The sequence below is a fragment of the Simochromis diagramma genome, unplaced genomic scaffold (genome assembly GCF_900408965.1).
Source record: "Simochromis diagramma unplaced genomic scaffold, fSimDia1.1 OVJJ01000603.1, whole genome shotgun sequence".
NCBI classification, from domain to species: domain Eukaryota; kingdom Metazoa; phylum Chordata; class Actinopteri; order Cichliformes; family Cichlidae; genus Simochromis; species Simochromis diagramma.
In genome coordinates this window covers 6,515,968-6,539,658 of record NW_024387414.1, presented here as the reverse complement: position 1 = coordinate 6,539,658, position 23,691 = coordinate 6,515,968, and the positions used below count along the sequence as shown (strand labels likewise).

Sequence of the window (23,691 nt, the reverse complement as noted above, 5' to 3'; positions counted from 1 at the left end):
AACCAATAATTTTGGCACCAAATTTAAATGGAAATCAGTTATAAAATCATTTAATTCTTGACAAAAGTAATGGACAAACTCAGTACTTTCAGCAAATATAAATATAAATGAAAGAATACTCATGCCTACCTTTACCACGTAGGAGTGCAGATAACATTCTCAGTTTAACTGTACACAGAGGAAATGAATCATGAGTACCAAATCTGACAGCCTAAACAGGATATCTGCAGGAATCTTTCAAAATTCAACAAGCACATGTAGATAGGACTGACTAAGCCCTGTGACCTTGGTTGTGTAAGAGCAAGTAAAAAGCTAGTTACCTAAACAACACTCAGGCCTGAATGAAGGTCTCCTAGCGGGCGTCTAAATTGGACAATTTGGTAGGTTTTATCTATATAGGGCACTTACCATACTAGATACTGTAGTATTTTTTTAGTCATTACAAATTGGCTGATGATTTAAAACTGGTTGAAACAAAAGTTGTGATCATTGTGCAGAATTTTATCTTATTTCCTTTAGCTACCTGAAAAACAGAACAAAAATGGCCTCCAGTTCCCACCCCCTCCTCTTATGATGACAGGTAAACATGACTGTAGCAGCTCAGACTCCATACAGTGTCTTACATACTAGGTCACAAACTCAAACTGCTTTAACTGATTAATGGAATTAAAAATGAATTTCTCTGTGTGCTGAGCTTTACATTTTTAGTGTATCACAATTCATTTGGCAGGTGTTATGCATAAAAAAATGTTATGATAGAATAAAGATGCCATGTCTGTCCAGAACAAGTAAAATCTACGCTAATTTTACACACAGAATTTCTGTACACCTTCCACATGGCTGTAAAAAACCAAGTGTTTATTTTTCTGGGAAACCTAATGGGACTCGGCTTGTTGCTCTCAAACTGTGATCGCCAGCGTGTTGTTTGCTGCAGCCCGATTGCTGCAATTAAACCTCTTTGTTCTGCCCTGGGTTTAGCAAATTGTTGTTAATGTGGCATACACTTTGACCCAGAACAGGAAGTTAGCCATGTTAGCTGGGATAAGCAGGTGCACATGTGCTGAAGGGTTCCTGTAATTATCTTCTGCAAACCTCTTTCTTGATTATGCCTTTGAATGATCGTCTGTAAGAACTTGTTAACTTAAGGGTAGAGAACCATATTTTAGTAACAGGTTGGTAGGTTTGTGTTCTGTGTGTAACCACATGTTGTGTATATATAAGATGGCCTATTATATAAACATATCCTTGTCTTTTATTGCTCCTCCTGACCTGCTGTAAAGTAAATAAGGACATTTAAAGGAGCTTTGATAACTGTTTTCTTATATTTGACATATTGTAGCTTCTCTTCTCTTTGCTTTAACATTAGTAGAGACAATACAACTTAAGCATTCTCAAACAGATGCACGTGGAGCAGTACTATATCATTGTATTAAGCACCTTACTTATTTGTTTTTATGTTTTAGTTTCACTCTGATTCAGAGTGGCGATGCAGTGTGTTCTTTTGAATGGAGTTTGGCTTGCTGCTGAACCTACGCACACACACAGACACACACACACACACACACTGAGAGCAGTGCACTCTTTGTTTCTGTGGCTATTTTGGGTAACCAATTATCAGAGATGACTAATGCAGTTGTTTGGGCAATCTTAGTCTTCTAGATGGCACATATGGGAGTAGAGGGCATAAACAAAGAAAAATATAAAATAAACACTAAAATAAACAATTCAGCCTAAAAAAAGACTGAAATAACCCACAGGCAGTCAAATTAAGAAAAATACACCTAGGCTCTATTATTACCTTAGGATACTTATAACAGCAGTTCCATATCCATGCAAAGGGTAACCCAAATACTTTGTCATAGGAGAATGTTTCAAGCTGACAGGACAGCAACAGTAACTCAAAAAACTGCTGATTATATGAGGAAGAGCACCTCTCGATGGACAACACATAGAACCTTAAAACATATGGGATTAAGCAGAAGACCACACCAGGTGCCACCCATGTCAACTAAGAACAGGAAACTATAACTCACACCAGACTCCTCAAAACAGCACAGCAGAAGACTGTAAAAATGTCGCCTGGTCTGATGACTCTGGATTTCTGCTGTGAAATTTGGATAGTAGGGCCAGTATTTGTAGTAAACAACATGAAAAGATGGATCTATCCTCCCATATCAATGGTTTGTGCTGGTGGTGGTGGTGTGGAGGATATTTTCTTGGCATACTGTGGTCCCCTTGGTGCCAACTGAGGACCATTTAAATGTCTCAACCTAAATCAGTGTTGTTGCTCACCGACATGGTCATGTCAATAATGTCAATATGGACCAAATCACACACAAATGTTTCCAACACCTTGTTGAATCTGTGCCACAAAGAATTAAGGCAGTTTTAAAAGGAAACTGGGCTCCAACCCAGAACTAGCACCAACAGTAATAAAGTGACCGGTAAGTTTATTTGAGCTGTCAGAAAATTAACCTTCAGAAGTTGATGTTCCAACTCTGAAATTTAATTGTATGCATAATGATAACCTTATCTTAATAAAAATGCACTGACAGTTCTGATGAAGCTGAGCTTATTACAAACAATTCCATCAGTACACTGTGTGCAGCGGCTAACCTTTCAGATGTGTAGAAGAACTCAGAACGTTCTACCGTCTGATCCTGACTATGTGTTAATGAAATTACCCTTGCTTGTCACGTGCACAAACATAGACATCCCACTCAATTAAATGAAGCCCTTTTTTAATATTTGTTGTTGTGTAAAGTTGACGGGAAATCTGACAAAAAGGCGGCTGTGAGGGACAAACAGCATATCAGTGAAATTAATGTTTTTGCAAAATCCTGAATGACATTCAATTAAATAACACATGAAAGACATTACTGTGACAGTCAGGCATTAACATGTTTTAGATCTTCCTCAGTCACAATATTGCCTTTGTTTGACCAACATTTAAATATGCTTAAGTTAATATGTGATACTGGATAGCGCAGTGTGACAACACGTCAACGAAAGACACAGAGTAAGGCTTTTAAAATCCCCACATTTAATATGCATAAATATGGGTAAAAAAAATAACAATGTAACTTTTCTATATTGCATCCATTATCTGTATGCATCTTGTAATGTGGAAAAACATCCATCTCCTTGCAATGCTCCACAGTATGCTCAGCTACACTAAATTAAAACCTCTTTGAGCACCACTCATTTACTGTACGTCTACATCTGGTTGACAATTGTGTTTCTTTAAACCAGATGTACCTACACAGCCTTGCACACCAACTTTACCATGACGTGTACATATGTAAGGTCAACATGTTCTCACTCCCAAAGTGTAACATTTTACGCTAGGTGCCAAATCGTCAACATATTACGTTTTTGGCTACCCACCACGTTCCTAAATGACGACCTCGGAAAAATGAGGAAATATGACAACCGTATGGACTCAATCTACACATGTTCGCTCTTTTTCTTCAAATCGCTTAGAAACACGCTATTTAACATCATTAAAGTCCTGGTTAAGATCAGGAAAAAGGTTATGGTTAGGGCTAGGGATAAGGTTAGGTTTAGGGCTGGAACGTCTATTACCGCGGGAGCGTCATTGCACTGGATTTCAGCCATAACCCGCCGCGTACCATAAGAACGCCGAAGGTCTCCTTTCGCGTTCCTCAGGAACGCCGCGGGACGTGACAAAACGTCGGCATGTTACGCCTCAGGAGTGAGAACGGGCTGGTAAGGTTGTTGGCTGGTAAGTTAAAAGAAAAGACACAGATGATGACAAAAAGAAGAAAATAACAACATTTTCCAGTATTGAGAGGAAAACACAAACCCACAAAACTGGATTTGATGGTAAAAATAAATTAAATGTATATTATATGTGATTCAAATGCTCCAGTATGAATACATTCAAATGTATTGACAGTTACCTCTTTCCATACACTTCCTAATCAACTTTTCTTTGCATAATATTCAACAATGCTGAAAGCTGAAAGCAGTTTACTTCTGCTTTTTGACATTTTGTGTGCCCCTCAGATCAATTACTGGCAAACCCCAGGATTGAATTACATGCTTAAAATCAGTAGTTGGATGAGCTGCAACAAGCACAAAGCCTTATCAGCTCTGCCAAAGTAAATGAAAAAGCTAGCTGGCTGGAAAGTAGCAGTAAAGGTTATTGGTATTTATAAACATACGACTGTGTGCTTTGTTTTATTGAGATTCTTATTAAACAGTGTTTCTAAGAGAAATTTCTTGTACATATACATGCACACAGAATTTATGCATTTTTATTTGCCATGTTTATGCATAGAGTTTGCACTAAGCCTGAACAAATGGCTCTTCCCCACTGCAGTTGTACACATACAATAAAAATTAAATAATGACTGTGAGATACATGTGTCTGTGTTTTAATGAATGATGAAGGTGAATAAGGATTTTGTTGCTAGAACGTGTCATGTGGAGCGGGGCAAGTGGCAGGCAGGGAGTAGAATGAAGGACTCAACAGACATAAATAAAACCAAATATCACAGCTTTATTGCTGGCAAAAAAAAATGCAAGAAAAACAAAAGCAAAACTATAACAGAGGACAGAATTAATTGGTCGACTGACTACAGAGTTGACAACAAGCTGAAATGACAGACAGATGGAAACAACACCCACAATGAAGGAGAACCAACAACAGACAGAGGAGATGCAGACAATATATACACAAGAGGGTGATTAAGGAAAGTGAAGACACATGCTAAACTACATCATAACTAACGAGACAGGGGAAGCAAAACTGAACATCACAAACCAGACAGGAGACTGCAAAATAAAACAGGAAGTAACACACACACACACAGCCTCAGACAAAGACGTGAACTTGACATCGAGACATGATAGAATGGGAGAATGGGATGCAAAGGGACAAAGCAGAAAGATTAGGATAGGAACAGAAAGAAAGCACAGGGACAGAACTACAAACATAATGACTAGATATGACAGGGAAGTTAGATATGTTGGGCAGTCAGTCAAATTTATAATTTCCATTGGGATTTTGGCTTATTATCGATTGCGTTCATTGTTGCCACTTAGCTCCATTTATTTGTAATTGTGTGCTATAAATTGAGCAATTAAGCACATTTCTTTATATAATGCTGCTGGAACCAAGAGAACTTGATTGAATAAAATCAGTCTACAATACATGAGACAAAACTTTTTGTAGGTGAACCTGTGGAAGGATCATTAACAGTTGCCTTTGCCTATTGATCACTTGGGGTATCTTACTCAGTCAACGTTCGGTGGCACTCGACACTTGGGTCTCTGTCACTGCAGTTCCTTCGGGCACATAAGCCCACTGCTGCCTGGCTCTCTTTTCAACCTGCATTTGCAAAGTCTGTGATATGGAGGCAGATTGACAGGGGCTGACAGTTGCCCTTGTAAAATGGGCTTTAACTGCGACCTCTATCAGCTCCAGATGTTTTTTTTAAACTTATTTAATTCTTATTCATAAGAGTTCTGTTAAAAGACACAAACGACAGTCTTTCTGTACAACATTTTGCAGCCACACTTCTTTTTTTTGCCTGTCCCATTTGGTTCTTTAGCCGTCAGAATTGTTGTCTGAAGAACAACAAGGATACCCAATGGATTTACTTTGCCAAATGGATCATCACGGCCTTGCCCTATTGGTCCATTTGATCGACCTTTGTTGTTATTATTTATTTTATTTTATTTTCAGCTGTTACAGACGGGACAGACATGACTGAGGGATAGGAAAGGGAGAAAGAAAGATGAAGGAAAAGAAAAACAGAAGGGAAGAGGGACAGTGAGAAAGACACACAATCACACTCCCCAAACAAACAAACCCCAGGTCCAGGTACCCTCGCCCCTGGAGGGGGAAACGGCACCTAGACCCAGGAGATGTTACCCTTTCCCTCGGGGTGGAGGCAAGCAGACCGCCCCAGGCTCCGCAGCAGCAGGGAGGCCCCGCATCCCAGATCCCAATCGGACGGCCAACACCTCCACCCAGCCACCCCCCGCCCCGATGGCCAGCAGAGAACAGGGGTGTGTGAAGACCCCAAACCTCCCTCCTCTCGCTCATGTGTAGTGTTGCTGCGTGTTGTTCTAAGGTGCATTTAAAACACGGGAGAGCATGGTGCCGCTGCCAGAGAGCAGCAGGTGTTAGCACGGCCCCTACCAAGAGCCACACTTCTAACACACTCTAGTAAGTGGGCTCACATTACCCTATTTTATCTCTTTACATTGGCACCCAGTTGATTTTAGAATTAGTTTTTAAATTCTCATTCCTGCATACAGAGCACTAAATGGACAGGCTCCAGAATATTTATCCCAATTTATTATTAAGCACACTGCTGTTCTCTGTCTTCGCTCACAAGCTCAAAATCTATTAGTAGCCCCTCATAAAGACTAGGGGGTGACAGGGTCTGTAAGTCTGTGGCACCAAAGCTCTGGAACAGTTTACCGCTCCAGCTCAGTGGAGTCTTTTAAAAAACAAAAACATTTTGTTTAATCAGGCCTTCAGTTGATATTCTTTTGATATTTATGCTTTTATCTGTTTTAACACGGTTCTCCATTGATGCCGTGTTTTAACTGTTGTACAGTATCTTTGTTAAAAGCTGCTTTTGGCTGCTTCATTATTCACAAGGGGTCACCACAGTGGGTAGCTCTGCATGTTTTGATTTGGCAGGTGTGTTTTTTTTGCATTGGATTCCTGACGGATTGTTTCCTCCCAGGAACAAACCACTGATCTTTCAATTTATGTTGTGTGAATGCTTAAACCATTACACCATGGATTTGTTAAGTTAATGAATAATTTTGTTAAATGACCAATGTCGTTTAATGATTTTAAATAATACTTTTAAATGACCAATGGGCCTGGCATCTGAGGCTGTACGTGAGATTAGGTGCACACATAAAGGGTGTACTTGAAATGCAAAATTCTGTCAAACTAGACTTCAGCTTTTATGGTTTATGGTTTAACTTCCAGGTCAACATTTTGTACCTACATGCAATAACTTTAAGGTTTCCATTTAATGTCACTGCTCTCATCAGCCCTGGTTTTAAATACAAAATCTCTCCTCAGAAAATAAAATCTACAACAAATCTGTCTTGATGCATGCTCAATCAACCAGGAAATGCCATCTGAGGGTAGTGTTTCGCTATGTCCAGATGAACAGAATCAACTTTTTGGGGTACTACAAATCTAAATCTTTATTAATCTTTTATCTCTTTGTACTTCCTTGTGACCATTTTGTGTATTGCTTTGTGGTTATTTTGTGTTTCTTTTTTGTCTGTTTGTCACCACGTTTCTATGTGTTTATGGGGGTTCAATCTATAGATTGAATTTCCAAGAGGAAACGCTACTGACCCTTTGGCCTCTAGGAAAAATGTCCTGCAGGTCTGTTAACTAGGATAGCAGAGCGTAAGGCAGCAATCTATTCAGAAAAAAGTGATAAAACTTGCTCTTATTTTCAGCTCCTGCAATATTTATGTATTCTGGCTTTATATGTCTGTAACTTCTAAAATAAAATGCATGGTAAAATGGGTAACTGTTGTCAAATGTGTCTGTCTCACTGACCTGACATGGTTTATGAATGACTGAATTCTTGTTTCTGGATTACCGATGTTACGAGTATAGGAAGTTCACGCAACCTCTTAAAATTCTCTGACTTGAAGCTATTCTCACTGTTGTGTCTTTAGTATGTTATATTTGTGGAGATAATTGTACACTGGAGCGAACAAACAAGTCAGACAATATTTTCCTAATAAGGCACTATCTGCCAGAGGGAGCTGAATCTACAACGAGAGAGTTTACGTTTTTATCTCAGAAGCGCGTCTAATGACTCTCGGTATTTGCCCTGCAGCGTCAAAACCAATGTGCGCCTCCCAATTCAATTTCAAGCACACTAAGCACATTTCATTCAATGATAATATACATCAGTAATCATTAGGGCGTGGTATAATACCAAATTACCTGAAATTACCTAAAGTTAGAGGAAGCTTTTCGTCTGTGTGAGAGGGAGAATAAGATTATCTCTGACTTAAGTTTAGGCATTTGGAAATCATGACAAACTCATGAGGTATAAAACCGACAGTGCTCTGCAATTATAATCTTGTAAAAAAATCAAAAGAAAATTGTGACTTGTAAAAGAGCACATCCCACGAGTCAGCCATTGCCTTCATTCTTTTTCAGTCATTTTGTTGTAGACTTACTGGTGTGATTGGGAGCATTGTTCTTTTCCATGACCCAATTTGGGCCAAGCTGTTGGACAGATGGTCTTACATTTGACGCTAGAATACTAAGGTATACAGAGAAGTTTGTGGATGGCTCAGAGGCTGCAACGTTGCTAGGTCCTATAGCTCCAAAAGACGCCTAAAGCCCATGAGGTCCTGATATGCTACGTTTGGTAAATGTAATGCAATGTATTATGGCCAATTTACTTTTGTCTTCCCAAAGAACATTAAAGTGTTCTGGGTTGTTCACTGGATCTTTGCAAATCTATCTCTGTTGCCATGTTCTTTTTTAGATGCATAAATGGTTTAACAAATTAAAATACTTGTATTTTTCAATATGCCGCTATACCCTAGAGTTTAGCAAAGGTGAACTGTACACTGTAGGATTTAAATTTAAAAAACAGTGGAATAGCACCTGTCTTACATAGTGGGCAGCAGTGAGAAACATCCAGATCCATAAAACAAAGTGAACCGAAACAAATGCCGTCAGATGACTCGCACTAGAACAGGCTGATGCATGTCTCTTTTGTGTTAATGAATATCTACCAAGTGATGCAGACAAATGAACAATGAATCAGTGTTCCCAAAATAAACCTATGTTCAATTAAAACAAAGCAAGAGTCTTTCGTCCAGCTCAATGACACAAACCCTGTAACAGACAACCAAAATAACAGCTTGTCCCACGTCAAAAAGAAAAAAATGAGGTGGATTATTTTCTAAACCTTTACAATCTGATCTGGGTTGTTTTTAAATCTGCATGTACTGTATACAAATCCAATACATGCTTACGCTAAGAAAGAATAAGCCAAATTTTTTGGATCAGTGGTCATGTACCAGATAAGATTCACATTAAAGAAAGGATGGGGAAATATTTGTTGATTCAGAGGACAGGATTGTAGTTATATTCAAGGAATTCAACAGACAAAGTATAATTTAAGGAAGAGTGGGCTCCAAGATAAACAGGTTTTGTTTTGCTCGAGGACACTCTGTCAGAACCTATGGCCGCTGACAGACATGCTAAGTACTGCGGGGAAAGACATATAAATCAGCGAGAATAGAAAAAAAAAAAAAAAACGTGCAATGAACCGAGACAATTAGATAGTTTTATAATGTGTCACTTATTTCTCTTTGAGTTCTTTTTCACTACAAATGACATCCAATTTAATTGCAGGCTAGCTGATAATTTGTCTCTTTCAAGATGGGGATTGTTTGAAATGTCTCTGGACAAACGTTTGACGCCTTATCAAGATCTGTGTTTTATAGCTGAAAATCATCCATTGTGTGGTGATGAAAGAGCGGCTAAATCTATAGACTAAATAAATGGTGAGAAAGTCCCACGAAAAAGAATGGGATCTTTAATTAAGGGATTTTATACTAAAAACGTTTTCATTGTGTTGGAGGAAATAATCATAACTTTAAGCTGAACTTCTGTGCTCCTGTTAAACATACTTATCATATTTTCTAAACTGCGTCTTATGCTTGCCTTGCATGACCTGATTATTAACTTTTGGTTGCAAACACTTTTTTTGCTTGTATGAAATCATCTTCACAGTGTGCGCTCCAGTCACTTGCTTCCCCTGGTCCCGTACTTACTCCAATGTCCTCTTATATGGTAAAATAATCCTTTCTTAACCTTTCTTGATGCTTCACTCATTTTCCCCCTTCAATTTTCCTGGAACGTTCTTCTGTGCAGGATTTCTAACAGGCCAAAGTGCCCAACTTTAATGGAATATTACAACATTAAGTCCCCGATTATTACAGTAATGCACTTGATGTGTTCTCCCACTCAGTCACTTTAGATAAGAGTAAGATAGACAGTACATCAAATGAAAATCGTTACTTCAGTGATGCAGAGATAAACTTGCTGTTCATTACTTTTATTGAGTTTACACTTCACTGACAATAAAACACAAAATACAAAAGACTTCAAAAGATGGGCATAGCACAATAAGTTCTTTGGATTCTGACAAACTTTAACTCATATTTCATTGTGTTTCTGCCAGACACACAAAGGTGCATGACCCTGAATCAGCAAGCACACCAAGCTAAGTTGGTCTCAGAGGAGCTTCCACAGGGTCTGTACCACATACTCGGTTTCAGTGACTTTAAAGCCCTTGAGCTAAAGTAAACAGAACTGAACTGTGTACAGAATATGAAAAAAGGAAAATGTTTATAGCAGGGTTGCAAACTGTCACGCTTAAGACACCAGCTCTCAGGCTATGACTCAGCTTCAAAGTCCCTCCTTTTATATGTTAACCAGCCTTTCTCTGCAGACTGGACAAAGTCTGAGTATCAGGCTTTTTCCACATTTCAGCTCCAGTGTTTACACAATGAAGATACACAGAGCTTACCGAAATAACAATACGCGATATGTGTACACCAGTGGTTCTCAAACTGTGGGGCAGGCCCCAAACATAGAGCAGACCTGCTGTGGATAGAGCAGAGACAACTAGTTGAAAATTATAGGTAATATAGTGTCACAGATCATTTGTCTGGATTAATATTCAGACAAAAATCTGACCAAAGAAAAGCATGTTGTTTCTTCACTGTAGCCTCATATAGCAGCAGGATCCATATGAATATCTCCAAACAGATAGAGCTATAGACTTCCACCACAGTGAAAACATTAGTTACTGTGCACACGAAGATAATGTTTTAAACTGAAGAAATCAGAAAATAACAGGAAATGACAGCGTGTACCTCTAAGACATGATCTTATTTAGGTGTGCTGCCACAAAGCTCCCTAGCCAAAATTTTAGTTTGATTATTTATTTTGATTTATTTTTAGTTTTATTTTAATTATTGTAAAGTAACAAGAATTTTTCTTTACTGTATCATCAGTCTCTTTAACTGATTTCATGAGTCATTTGTGCACAATGTAATTTTTAGGACTTGCCTTTAAAGAACTAATTATCATTAAATGAAGTAGTCATATTGTAAATGTAATTTTATTTTAACCCAAACTCTGATCTTTTAATAAAACAATTCGTTTTGGTTCCTAAACACAATCAAGCAAAGAGAAAATACAATGAAAAATAAGCAAACAGCAAGAACTAAAAATATTAGTTGACTGCAGTCAGTTAGGGCAAAGTCTTGACTTTTGCCATTACCTGCTATGACAGACTTTCTCAGAGTCTCTCAGAGTAAAAGCACTACAATTCATGTCTGTAAAAGAGGCAATTTTGTGAATATTTCACAGGCTGCCCGGAAACTGTGTTGGAGTTTGACAGTTTACTGTCATGCTATTTTGGATGCATCCAACAATGCTGACTTAAACCAACTATAAAAGATTGCACTCTAGAAACCTTGTTTTAGTAATAATGTTCAGCTATTTGCTTTTACGTCACATGGTCCTGTCAAGCTAATTCTGTTTTCTAATATGACTTCAGTTTATGAACTTGGACAGGAATAGTTGGGCTAGAGCTGGGCGATATAAGATTTTTTCATATCACGATATGTTTTTTTCCATTTCAGGCGATAACGATATCTATCACGATATAAGCCAAATAACTATATTTGTAAGATTTAAATGTGCCGTTGCTCACAAGTAAAATGTGAAATAATCAGCAGCTTGTTTTGATTTAAATATTTATTTCCCATAATAAGTTCAACAGGGTAGATGTACTTAAGGAACATGAGACTTTTTCAGATAAATATTGCAAATATTGCAAACTACACAAAAGGCAGCCGCTAAAGCGTTTAAGTTTCAAAATAGAACAAACGAAACAGACTACTAAATTGTCAATTCCACTTAGAAACAAAATATTAATTCTAAAAATAAATCTTAGTTTGTTTTACAGAAGATCAGACAAAATTGACTAACTTTTGTCAATATCAAATAAACTGAGAACTAAAAGGAAATTCTCAATCTCTCCTTGTTGTATAGCTTAGCTTTTCAAACAGTTTTAACAGTTACTTTAGTCTGACAAAAGCCGAATGACGAATTAGCGCTTCCAGTCAGAGATTGAGCATGCACCGGTTTATTGTATTTCCAGACTTGCTTTCGGCACAATTTACAGTGCGCGCTACTTTGTTTTTTGTCAGACTTGAAATAGCCGAAATACCTTCACACTACTGAACTTCTATGGCTCTTCCGTTCGACAATCTCTCCGGGATTGGAACCATCATCTGTTTTCTCTTCGGTAACCTTCGGTCACGCTCTCGGTTGATTTTTCTCTAGTCGGCACACTCATTTCCTCCATTACCCGGGCGGCACGGCGGCTGGCTGCTTCCCAAACAAATACACATGTGCGGCTTGGCACTTGTGCTGTACGTAACAAGTCACGTGACGTGACGCTGCGGCTGTGATTGGTTCGGCTCTGCGCTACTTAATTTGGATTGGCTGTTCTTTTTTCTTTTTTCTTTTTTTTTAAAGAGGACAAGAGCAGTGAGGTCTATCGCAATACTTTAATTTTTCTATCGAGAAAAAGTTATTTCGCAACACATATCGTTATCGTTCTATCGCCCAGCTCTAAGTTGGGCGCACAGTTTTTCAACAGTGACACATTTTGTAATTTAGCATCTATATACCATCACAAAGAATTTCAAATAAACAATCAAGCTGTGACTAAAGTGCAAACTTTCAGTTAAAACTCAAAGGATATCACGTTTTGAAAATCAGCAACATTTTTCTGCATTCTCCCATTTTCTTAAAATAATTGGACAATTGATTGACAAACATTTTCATGGCCAGGTGAGACCTATTCCCTTGTATTCCCCCTCCATTGTATTTTCAAGAGACCACTCAGTGTGAATAAAAATTATTCAATTCAATTTTATTTATATAGTGCCAAATCACCACAACAGTTGCCTCAAGGTGGTTTGTATTTCAAGGTAAAGAACCTACAATAATAGAAAGAAACCACAAAAACACAATGAAGACATAACAACGTGTGGCCAAAGTGGCCACCCATATGGAAAAGAAATAGAAAAAACTTATAAAAGACTTGCATCAGATGTGGCCTACTTCATATAATGAATCATATAAGGCTTATATGATTTACTCATGAAAGTGGCCACTTTCATATATTGTTTTAGTAAGTATCCAAAACATACAAGTTTCATTTATATAATTTTTCTAGGGATCTTATATCTGTTTTCACTCTTGTATGCTTCTCATACAAGTTTCACACAAGACAGATATAAATCTTATAAAGTTTGTATCTGTCTTTTCCATATGGGCAAATCAAAGAGAGAAGACACTGACAAGCTCGACAACACCAGAAGCTCTTGAGGACCACTGGAGACAACTAGAATACAGTATAACAAATGGTTGAGAAAAACAAAAATTACACCGTTTAGTCAAGTTAAGAACCTTCTCAAGGAGGTGGGCATAAAGTGTACAATCAACAGTGTCCATCATGAATGTAAACGTAGAAGTTTACATTAACAGCAAACCACTGGTTACACTCAAGAACAGGAAGGCCAGACTAGACTTTACCATAAAACATCTAAAAGAGCACGCAGAGCTAGGAAATTAAATCTTTGGACAGATGATCAGAGATTAAATTCTACCAGAATCTACCAGAAACCAGAACAGCTCATCAGCTGAAGTATACAGCATCATCATCTGTCAAACATGGAGGCAGCGTTATGGCATGAGATGCCAGTGGAACTGAGTCTCCAGTGCTTATTTATGATTGCTCATAAAAGTAATAGGATGAATTCTTAAGTGCACAGGATTAAATCTCGGGTCAGATCCAGTCAAAGAAAGAAAGAAAGCAGCTGTAAACCTGTTTTTTTATGATTTAGTAAAGCTGTTTCTAGCCTTCCCCCCCAGTGCTAAGCTAATCTAAATGGCTGCTGGTGTAACATCATATTTACTCTGCAAACATGAGTGTGGCATCAGTTCCTCATTAAGCATTCAGCAAGGAAGCAAATAACTGTATTCCCCAAATACATTCTTTCAAAATATTAATTTCAGCAAATTGAAAGCAGCTGCTATTTATAATTCAACGTAATAGTTGCAATCATTTTGCTGCACGGCTTCAGTTGGCTCTGAATGTGTTTTAGTACTTCCTTTTGACAAACATTCCCCATCTGCAGATGAAGACAATATGACAGAGGAAATTAGGGATAATTAAGCACTCAACTGTAGCACCGAAAAACAGTTTTAAAATGTCCAAGCTGACTCTGTTTCAGCTAATTTTAAAAAACACTTTAAAGCCGTGACATTCTTTAATCTAGAGGCAACTGTTATTACCATAAATTACCATACAATTGTTAAATATAAGGCTACATGAAGACTTGACATGGTCTAACTGGAAGACTTGACTTTTAACTTGGAGTTCTAGTGAAGTACAATGTGAACTGCAATGTATTTCTTTGGGTTGTGTTCGTAGTAAGATAATTATTTAAATGTCTAAAACTAAATTATTCTCACAGTGGAGTTCCTAAGACGATGTCCTCGTGTAAAAAGAAAAATGGAAAAAAGAAAGATGATTACAATTACACAAATCAATAAGGACTTCACTTCAGAGCTGTCAGACATCTGACAAAGGACTGGAAAATTATTCCACTGATATTATTTCTTGTGTCAAAAAACAACACTTGGATGGAAAAACTCTTTCACTAAACACTGGCTTCATTAGCGGTCACAGAAGCTGATTTATGAATTAAGCATGGCAGGGTTAGTAACCCTCATTTCCATGACTACTGTTTCTATTGGAAGCGTTTGCCCTCACTGACGAGTGAAGATCGAAATGTGTGCGAGTTTACAACCAAGTCGTTCATCTCAACAACACCTGTCAGAGCCCCACTGACCTACACCCATATAAAGGTCTAAAGAACAAATTGGTAATGCCTCTGCCAAGGTCCTGCTGAATGCCCACCACTGACTGCATGACCCCTCGGGTCATGTGACAAGCATCTCAGAACTGTAATCAAAGAAGTCCTTGCACCGCTTCATGCCAGACTACATAAAAGCAGCAACGAATGGCTGTAAAACTCAGTGAGGATGTCAGAGGCAAGTCACGTTTCATACATATTGTGTGTGTTGTCACAAATACTCCCACTTTTGTTTGTTCCTATCACCATGAAACCTTTGAGAGGTGAGGAAATTCTGTCATCTATTTCGGCCTAGTCGAAAAAGGTTGAGGGGACTGAGATGCCACTTTAGAGCTTTGAGTCAAAGTAATTTCAGAACAGTAATTTTCCCCTTTCTCTGCGTGCAGGTTACCTACACACCACTCTGTCAGCTTTCTGAAAAATCCTCAGCAGGGGATTGCCAGCTATAAAGTGAGCATTAAACAGATCTATCACGGAGCCAGATCATTGGCTGCGACTGGCACTGGTGTCCAATAATACAGTCTGCTTTCTCCAATTTCAAATGACAGACAGGGAGACGGGGACAATAAACACATTTTACCTCCTCACACACTCTCACAGTGTCTCTCTCTCAGACCAATCCTTTCTCTTGTTATGGCTTGATCATCAGATCTTTCTCTCTCTCTCACTGAACACTGAAGGTTTTCAATTTAGCCAAGCTATGATTATGTTTCCTATTTTTATTATTATGAGAAGAAAAAAAATCCTAAGTGTTGATGGTCTGTTTTGTTCATTTATTGTATCGCTGCACTCTTGCTAACCTCACCATTGGGACTGATTTGCGTATGAATGTGTTTTTCTGGGGGTTTTGATACAGCAGGGAAAGTATGGGCCTTCGGAAATGTGTCTGTGGAACATTTATATGTGTGCTTCTTCTACAGAATAATGAATTTGCACCAGGGAGGACAAAAGAATGGGCTCTTCCTTTCAGGTGAAAGGAGGCAGACTGTTAGAGACAGGTTGCTTGGAGAGCTGTGGGATTATTCCACTGTTTCATGTTGAACGTTATCATGGGCAGGCAGACTGATGTGAGCTAAAACTAGCAATGCAGCACAACACCTAACCAAGGTCAAGCACTTCCTCTCTGTCTCTCTGCCTGTCTCTGCAAGTCGTAGGGAGATTTGTTCGGGAAAAAGTGAGATGAAATGTCAAGAGCAGAGTGATTGCCTGGGAAAGGGAGATCCTAATTAACTCTCTCTGGTGGAGCTCTCCTGCTACCTCCCTCATGCCGCGTGTGCCTGTATGAATCTTTCATCTCCTCCTCCTTGCCTTTCCTCAGAGGACACGGCTCCACTTGCAAAGCCAGCCAAAGGACAGACGGATACAACGAATGCAAAGGTCAAAAAATAAACAGTGTGGCTATGAATGACAGACCCTCTCTCAGGGATGTATACAGACAGCAAACCAATCCCTGCACCATGTCTACAAAGCACAAGCAAGTAGCACAGAGAAGAAGTAACATCAACTGGTGGCCTGTTATTGAAAAGGATGATATTGACAACGGTGGCCTCCAAAGTCAATGATGTTGTTTTGAGTCCTTATTACTGTATAATTAATACCATGCTTAGGCGAGGGAAGCATAACTAGAATAGATGCTATGTTAAGGTATATGTTTACTTTGCTTTGTCCTTTGCTTTATCATATACCTAACTATAACCTTGGCCTTTCCAACTTATCTTATTTAATCCGACAAAGAAGTCTCTTAACAAGCTGTAGATGGTGAAAAGTTCAGTTGGCAACAGTTAATTTAGCTGTCACAGCCAATGGATATATACACATTCATCTATCTTCCACTGCTGCTGTTCATTGCGTCGATACGTCAATGTGGCTGTAAAGGTTGGATGAAGCATGACCCCCCCCCCCCCATATATTTGCTTGAATATGTGGACAGACACAGGCAAGCAGTCAAATTTTTTCTAATCGACTCTGAGTGCAGATTTGTACACACAGATGTGTGTTTGAACCCACACATAACACTAGTGAACTGCATTAATGTATATCAGAACCGGATGCACATTTATGCATCCATGATTAACTAATTTTCCAGCTGTCCTATTTTTTTTTTTTTTAGAAACATCAATTAATCAGTGATAAATTATACTGTAATATACAAAAGAACTTTCAATCCAAAATAGTTTCAGTAACAACACTATTACGAAAATGAAACTCAACTTACTACATAAATGATATAATGATACATGTAAATATAGCTAATTAATAAAAAAAAGAAAAGAAATCAAGATCCTAAACTGAAGATATGGAAAAATTTAAATTAAAATATTAATAGGAGAAGACATATGGCTTTCGTAGTCCTGCAGGAGGAGTCCCAGCTAAGACAGTCAGGAAAGAAATGACTACAAGCTTCAGGCCACAAAACAGAGTTACTGACCTTCAAGTAAAAGTAAAGCTGTTACATCAGAATGAGCTGCCGGCTGTGTTGTCTTCAATTCTGGAAAAGGATGAGAACCTGGAGGTTTTGGAGCTGACTGAGGCGCACAGTACAGGTTTCTCTGGGGATGGATCATAAGCAGTCTCCTGCAGAGTTCGGAGATCAAAGCCAACCAATTATAACAGAACTTAAACCTCTGTATTCACACTGTGCACTGGATGACTATGACTTTATTAACCAAGTTTCACAACTATGTCTATGTCTATACATTTTCCTGACAAATACAGAGGCTCATTTAGATATTCTCAGCCAAATTCTCAGAGTAAAAAAAAAGGCATTTGTCTAAATAATTTGTCTGGGTTAAAATCATTGACCTGTACTGATTGTGGGTGTAAATGCTAATCTTTTATTCATCTTCAGCTCTTGATGAATGTGATGAATAGGATGCTGTTTGGTCTATTCATCATATAAGGTCACTTGATTTCATTTATTTGGCAAAATGCTAATCCTACCCACATATTCCAAAAAGAGTTCTTTAAGCAGGCGTTTCACGAAAGCAATCATGTATTGAATAGATGGAGCCCTTCATTGCTCAGTATATTGAAGTGGACTGTGTCAATAAAGGTCAGATGTTTAGGAGAAATGCACTCATGTGCCAAGAAGTTATCCATCAAACAAGACATGGATGTGGCGTGCATGGTTAATGAAGGCAGACCAGCTATCACGTGTATCACTGAGCTGTGTGTATGCTGATGGATGGGAGCCGCTCCTGTAAAAAGTCTTGTTGTTAATAAAAAATTATATTATTGCAAAATAGACCAAAAAAAAATGCAAAATAAATATTGGTTAAACTGCGTGATTATGTTTATTTTCCTTATTTTCATAAATTTGAGGTTTGACATATACTGACCTGTTCTCTTTTGCATGGATTGGCCACGAGCTAATATGAAGTAATTCCTCTAAAGCATGCAGAGATGAGTCATGATTACAGAGCTGATTTTTGACTGTTTTGTTTGATTCACATTAAGACAAAATAAACAATAAAAATCTACTAAATTACTGCCCAGCTTGTGGTCTAAGGTAGCACTTGATTGAATGAGATGCCATCTGGAAAGAAAAGAGCCTTTCATTGATATTTATCTGGGAGGATATTGGAACAGGAATGGCTTCTGTATTATTTGATTCTGTGACTGAGCCATGTTTTTCCTGTTATAGTAAAATTGCATTTCCTGCAACTGATTATTTTATCAAAATCTTGCTTTTTAAAACCGGACAATACATTTTCAGTTTCTGAAATCACATCTACATTTCCCGCAACATTCTGGTAGGCCAGCATCGCCATGGATATCTGTCAGATTCATAAAAAGATGTAGACATGTAGACTAGGGCTGTTCGATATAACATATATATCGGATGACGATATAAAAACGTCTATCGTTTCAGTTTACGCTATCGTTTGTTTCGTGGTGGCGCAAAATAAACTGTTTACGGCAATATTTTTTTCATCGTTTTGATGGTCACTGTAGTGGCTATATTAATTTCTTAAAGTTCTCTCTTTCTCTTATATTTAATATAACCACACTACAGACAGATAAGCGCCTGTTTTTATGGGTTGTTGTTAGCAACAACGACGGTAAAACTAGGGCTGGGTATCGTCACTGATTTCTAGAATCGATTCAATTCCGATTCACAAGGTCCCGGATCGATTCGATCCACGATTCGATTTAATTCGATTCGATTCGATTTAAATCTGGGAAATTTTGACAGTCAGAAATATTATAATTCAGGTCAGTACATTTACATATTTTTGTATCAATAAAAAGGAAGCTGACACACACAAGACTTTATCAAAGGTATGAGCGTCACAGCAGATGCTTTTGTGTCAAAGTAGCTGAAGATAAAACAGAAAAACATGAAGGTGATTTTCCTGGCCTGGGATTTTATAAAAATATTCTGCAGTACATCAAAAACGAAAGAAAACCATTAATCAACACATGAACATCACCTCTGACGTTACAGCGGTTTTATTAGAGACACGGCTAAGCGTTTTGCATTTTGAATAATTTTAAAAAGTTTAAATTTGTTCAGTATTGAACAGCACAAATGAGGTTTTCTTTTCGGAAGAATGTAAAAGGGAAAAAAACAGCGGCCGGCAGCGCTGTAAACAACAGTAGACTTGTGCGTAACAAGCAAGCGAATAATGAAGAAAGGGAAACTGTTCTTGAAGTACAGAGAGAGAGAGAGAGAGAGCTGTGCATCACGGTGGAAGCAAAACAGTAAAAGTCAGAGTGAATTCATGACGATGTTTATGTGAAGCGTTTGGATCTTCTTTTGCTGCTGGTTCGGTCAATATTGTTTGGAGAGAGATCAAACTAACAGCTTTAGAATCGGCTCATAAAGGGCGTGAACACAAAGCGTGGACCCGCCGACAGATCAGAATCAGCGAGCTGTCGGCTTTCAGCCCCGACCGTGAGAAAGGCGACATCTAACTGATTCTGATCCGCGGGTTAAATCTATGTGCAGAATCCATGTTCCTGCTCTCATTTACTGTCTTAACTGTTTGGTGGTTCTTGAAATTTTGTGAGATGTCACCTGAGATTCTGGCATTTTGGGCAAAATAAATTTATATTAAAAAATCGATTCAGGATTTTAATGAATCGATTTTACGTTATCCAAGCCAGAATCGATTTTAATCCATGAATCGATTATAAAAACCCACCCCTAGGTAAAACCATCGCATGTCCGCTTGTTTATTTTCCACATAAACCTTTCACAATAAAGCTCAAGATCCTGTTGAGACTTTTCAAAATAAACTGAATCACGTGAAAAAGTATTATTGACGGATGAGAAGCAAAAAAAAGAGCCGTCAGGTGCCAAAAAATAAACCTTAGACTCAAACGTTAGAACAGGCTTTTCCCCGCAGCACGCCGTGTAATAAATACTCACAAAGAAAACGGCGGCCTTTACAACTTATGTCTAAAAATGTACAGTTTCATGCATTGGTTAAAACACTCGACTCCAGGTACACGACGCCCAGCTGGAAACACTTCACCTACCCGAGATTCACAGAATTTACAGAAAATATTAAATTTTTGTGATTTATATCGTTATCGGACGATAGATGTTTTATATCAGGATATGAGATTTTGGTCATATCGCACAGCCCTAATGTAGACTATACATCCCTCCCTATAGAATGTGCGTCCATCAAACTGCTTGTCTACTGGAAGCTTCTTTGTTATTTCTACCTGCAATATGCACCTGCCTTTTCTTTTGATGCCTTTCACGCAAACATACTTGTTATTAACAGAAATCCTGTGGTTTCACACTTGTGGTGAAGACTGCTGTGTATGACACAGCCTTGAATAATGTTGATTATTAAGTGACAGGAGCTAAATCCTCACACACTGGCTCATGTTTCTGCAACTTCTATCTCTTCTGTCTGTTACTTGTGTGACAGATAAAAAAAAAAAAAAAGGACGAGCAGTTGCTGGAACAGAAGAGAAAATAAATCTGCATAGAGAGAGAAAAAGATAGAGAGAGATAGAATGTGCTGTGCTCCTACTGTGTTTTATTAATAATTCATTGCAAGAATCTGATCAACTGGCTCTTCCTCAGGCTTTTTTTTTTTTCCAGGTATTTTAAAATTTAATATTTTATATAAAGAGCTCTCTAAACAGTGAAAATCTACTATACTATTGATGATAGGGTTGGCACTCATCAAGCATCTTTGTGAACAATTGGCAATAACCTCCGCCACTCCCTAAAAAATAAGGAAGCAGCACAAAGAAGTGTGTACATAAACTGAGGCAGATGAGGTGATCATATGTGGAGTAATCTCTGCCGTGTCTCTGAACCATTCATGAGCGATTGTGCAGTGTTATGGGGTATTTTACCATGATAGGTTAGGCTGCTGCTACCAGGGAGTGGCTATAGTCCCACAGGGGGTGTACAACAACATTAATATGGATGGTATGTGTCATGTGGTAGTATCCACGTATATGCCAGATTCCCCTGCACAGTAAATTTCACACTGCATTCCAAACATGCATAGAGAAATGCAGTAAGCAAACTACAACAGCACAATTAGGGTAACAGACTAACTTGGCAGCCTGTTTCACTTACTATTTTTTCGCAACCACAGCTTATCAGCACACTTTATGGATGACTGAAATAATCTGACAGCCACTAAAAGCATTCACTTTTTTGTCACTGCTGCAACTTTTCTCAAACACCGATAGACTCCTATCTCCTATGACAAACCTGCTAAGTTAGACTGAGTCACGCAGCTCAGTTTAACAGGTGCTATGAAACCTCTGAGTCCACACTCTGAGTTCAGTTGAGTAAAGCTCTGCAGGTTGTTAAAGAATTCGTTTTTACTTTAATTACTTTTTGTTGTCTTCTCTTCCTTCTGCTTTTTCTCGGCTTTCCAAGTGTTTGAGCTAATGCTAGCTCCTCCATGAGCCTCTATTGACGAGCATGGCAAACTGCTCGTTGCCAAAAGAATTCCAAAGGAGCTTTTTGATTCTGCATCCTTATGCTTCTTTGCAAACAATTTCACCTAGAAACTCCCAGCAACTATTTGCCAACCTGTCACAGAACATACTTTCCCCTAGTGGTCGGTGGTTGCCAGATGGTTTAGGCCTATGCAACTAGGCTTGTTGTCCCCGATATCTGATCCAAATATCAGTTCAATAAGGAATTCTTGATATATAGAATTCAATTAACCTATTTGGCGATTTGACTCCAATAGTCCATCACAGCAGAATAGAATCCCAGCAGTGATAGGTATTAGGTCATGACCTCCTGAAGTCTACATGCTGGTGGTGGTTATGAAGATAGAGGCTTTGAAGGAGCCTGAGTAACATGGAGGAGAGGCATAGATGGGGAGGAGGTAGGTTACAAGGGAGAATGACAGATGAGCAATGAGATTTTAAGTAGACAGAGTGGAGGCTGGTTGGCCTGAAGAAGTCGGATAGAAAGATTATTGGACTACACCACTGACGTCACCAATGAGCCCGTCAGTGTGGGAAAGTGCAAGTGATGTAAAGCATAGATTAGTTCAATTCAATTTTATGTATGTACCACCAAATCACAACAACAGTTGCCTCAGTCAGAAACCGAATATGTAACTCTGATGAAAAAAAAAGCACTGTGATTATATGTAAAATACTATGAAAGCACAGCAGTATGTGGACTTACAACTATGCAATCTTTCCAAGCCAGTCCCATTAGCTTTCAAAGGAGCCGTGCTTTTTTTGTAGTTTTTTTTAGAATTCTACAAAAGCAAAAATCTTACAAACCAAATTACAAGAAAAACTGAATAAAACATTACCTGTGCTAATCTTGTAGTGTCCTTTTCAGATAAGGGACTGAACATACTAGAAAAACTAAAAAATGCAAACATCTTTTTTTTATCTACTCACACAGTCGACAGTGCTTTTATGCTTGAGAAAACAAATGCTGCTTTTATGCTTCAAAAAAGGGATCAATCTAGGCCAATCCTTACTGTGCTATGCCTTTAATTTGGGGGTTCCCAATTCTCTCAGTGTCTGTCTTCATTTGTCTCAGTGAAATACCATCTCCAACTGGGACTAACTGCAGATGCAGTTATTCTGGCACTGTGCCTTACTCTTCATCATGCTGGTAGAGCCCAATTTAAATTAACTTGACTGCGGTATATTTGGCCTGTTGGTGGCTTTTAGATTAGAGAGCTGGACTGGTGAGAATGTTGCCAATTAGAATCCGCAGATCAGCTACACAAATTTAAGTAGAGAAAACAAATGCTCCCTCATTTTCCTCACATACTATCATTAAAGTGTCCAAATTAAAGGGGGATAACCTTCTCTGTTGGTTAAAACTAAGAGTCTAATTGCATTATTGCAAAGAGCTTAATTGCTTTTTGTCTCCACATCATCAATATGTGAAAAAAATGGAAATTTGCCCACCAGTATTTTAATTTCAAGCTATTTAATACCCTCAAAAGACAAAGGAAAACTGCTTGCTCTGCTCAAAATTCAGTGTTAAACTCCAGAAAGAAGAACATTTATCACTGAACTCACAGGATTCCTCTCCATCAACACCAGGGATCACAACACGAGGATCTAAAACTGCCCTTTATCCTCTTTTGTCAAACCCAGGCCTGCTACACATAAAAACACAAGTTGTTAAAATCAGTATATTATGGTGCACCAATTAAATACAGCATGAACCACTATGTAAGGGCTCCTTATTATCAGGATCTTTTT

At 38.4% G+C, this 23,691-nt stretch overlaps 1 long non-coding RNA gene across 2 annotated transcripts in view; it reads right to left on the bottom strand.

The window, feature by feature from the left end:
- LOC120721344 overlaps positions 1-23,691 on the bottom strand; it is a 164,357-nt gene that overhangs the window by 121,018 nt on the left and 19,648 nt on the right. Inside the window, exons 3-4 of one of the 2 annotated variants that reach the window (XR_005693155.1) lie at positions 17,444-17,589; positions 13,321-14,268 (exon numbers count right to left, since the gene is read on the bottom strand). This is a non-coding gene — a long non-coding RNA (uncharacterized LOC120721344). Of the gene's footprint in view, positions 1-13,320; positions 14,269-17,443; positions 17,590-23,691 lie in introns of those variants that run through there. The other variant, XR_005693154.1, reaches the window with a different exon arrangement.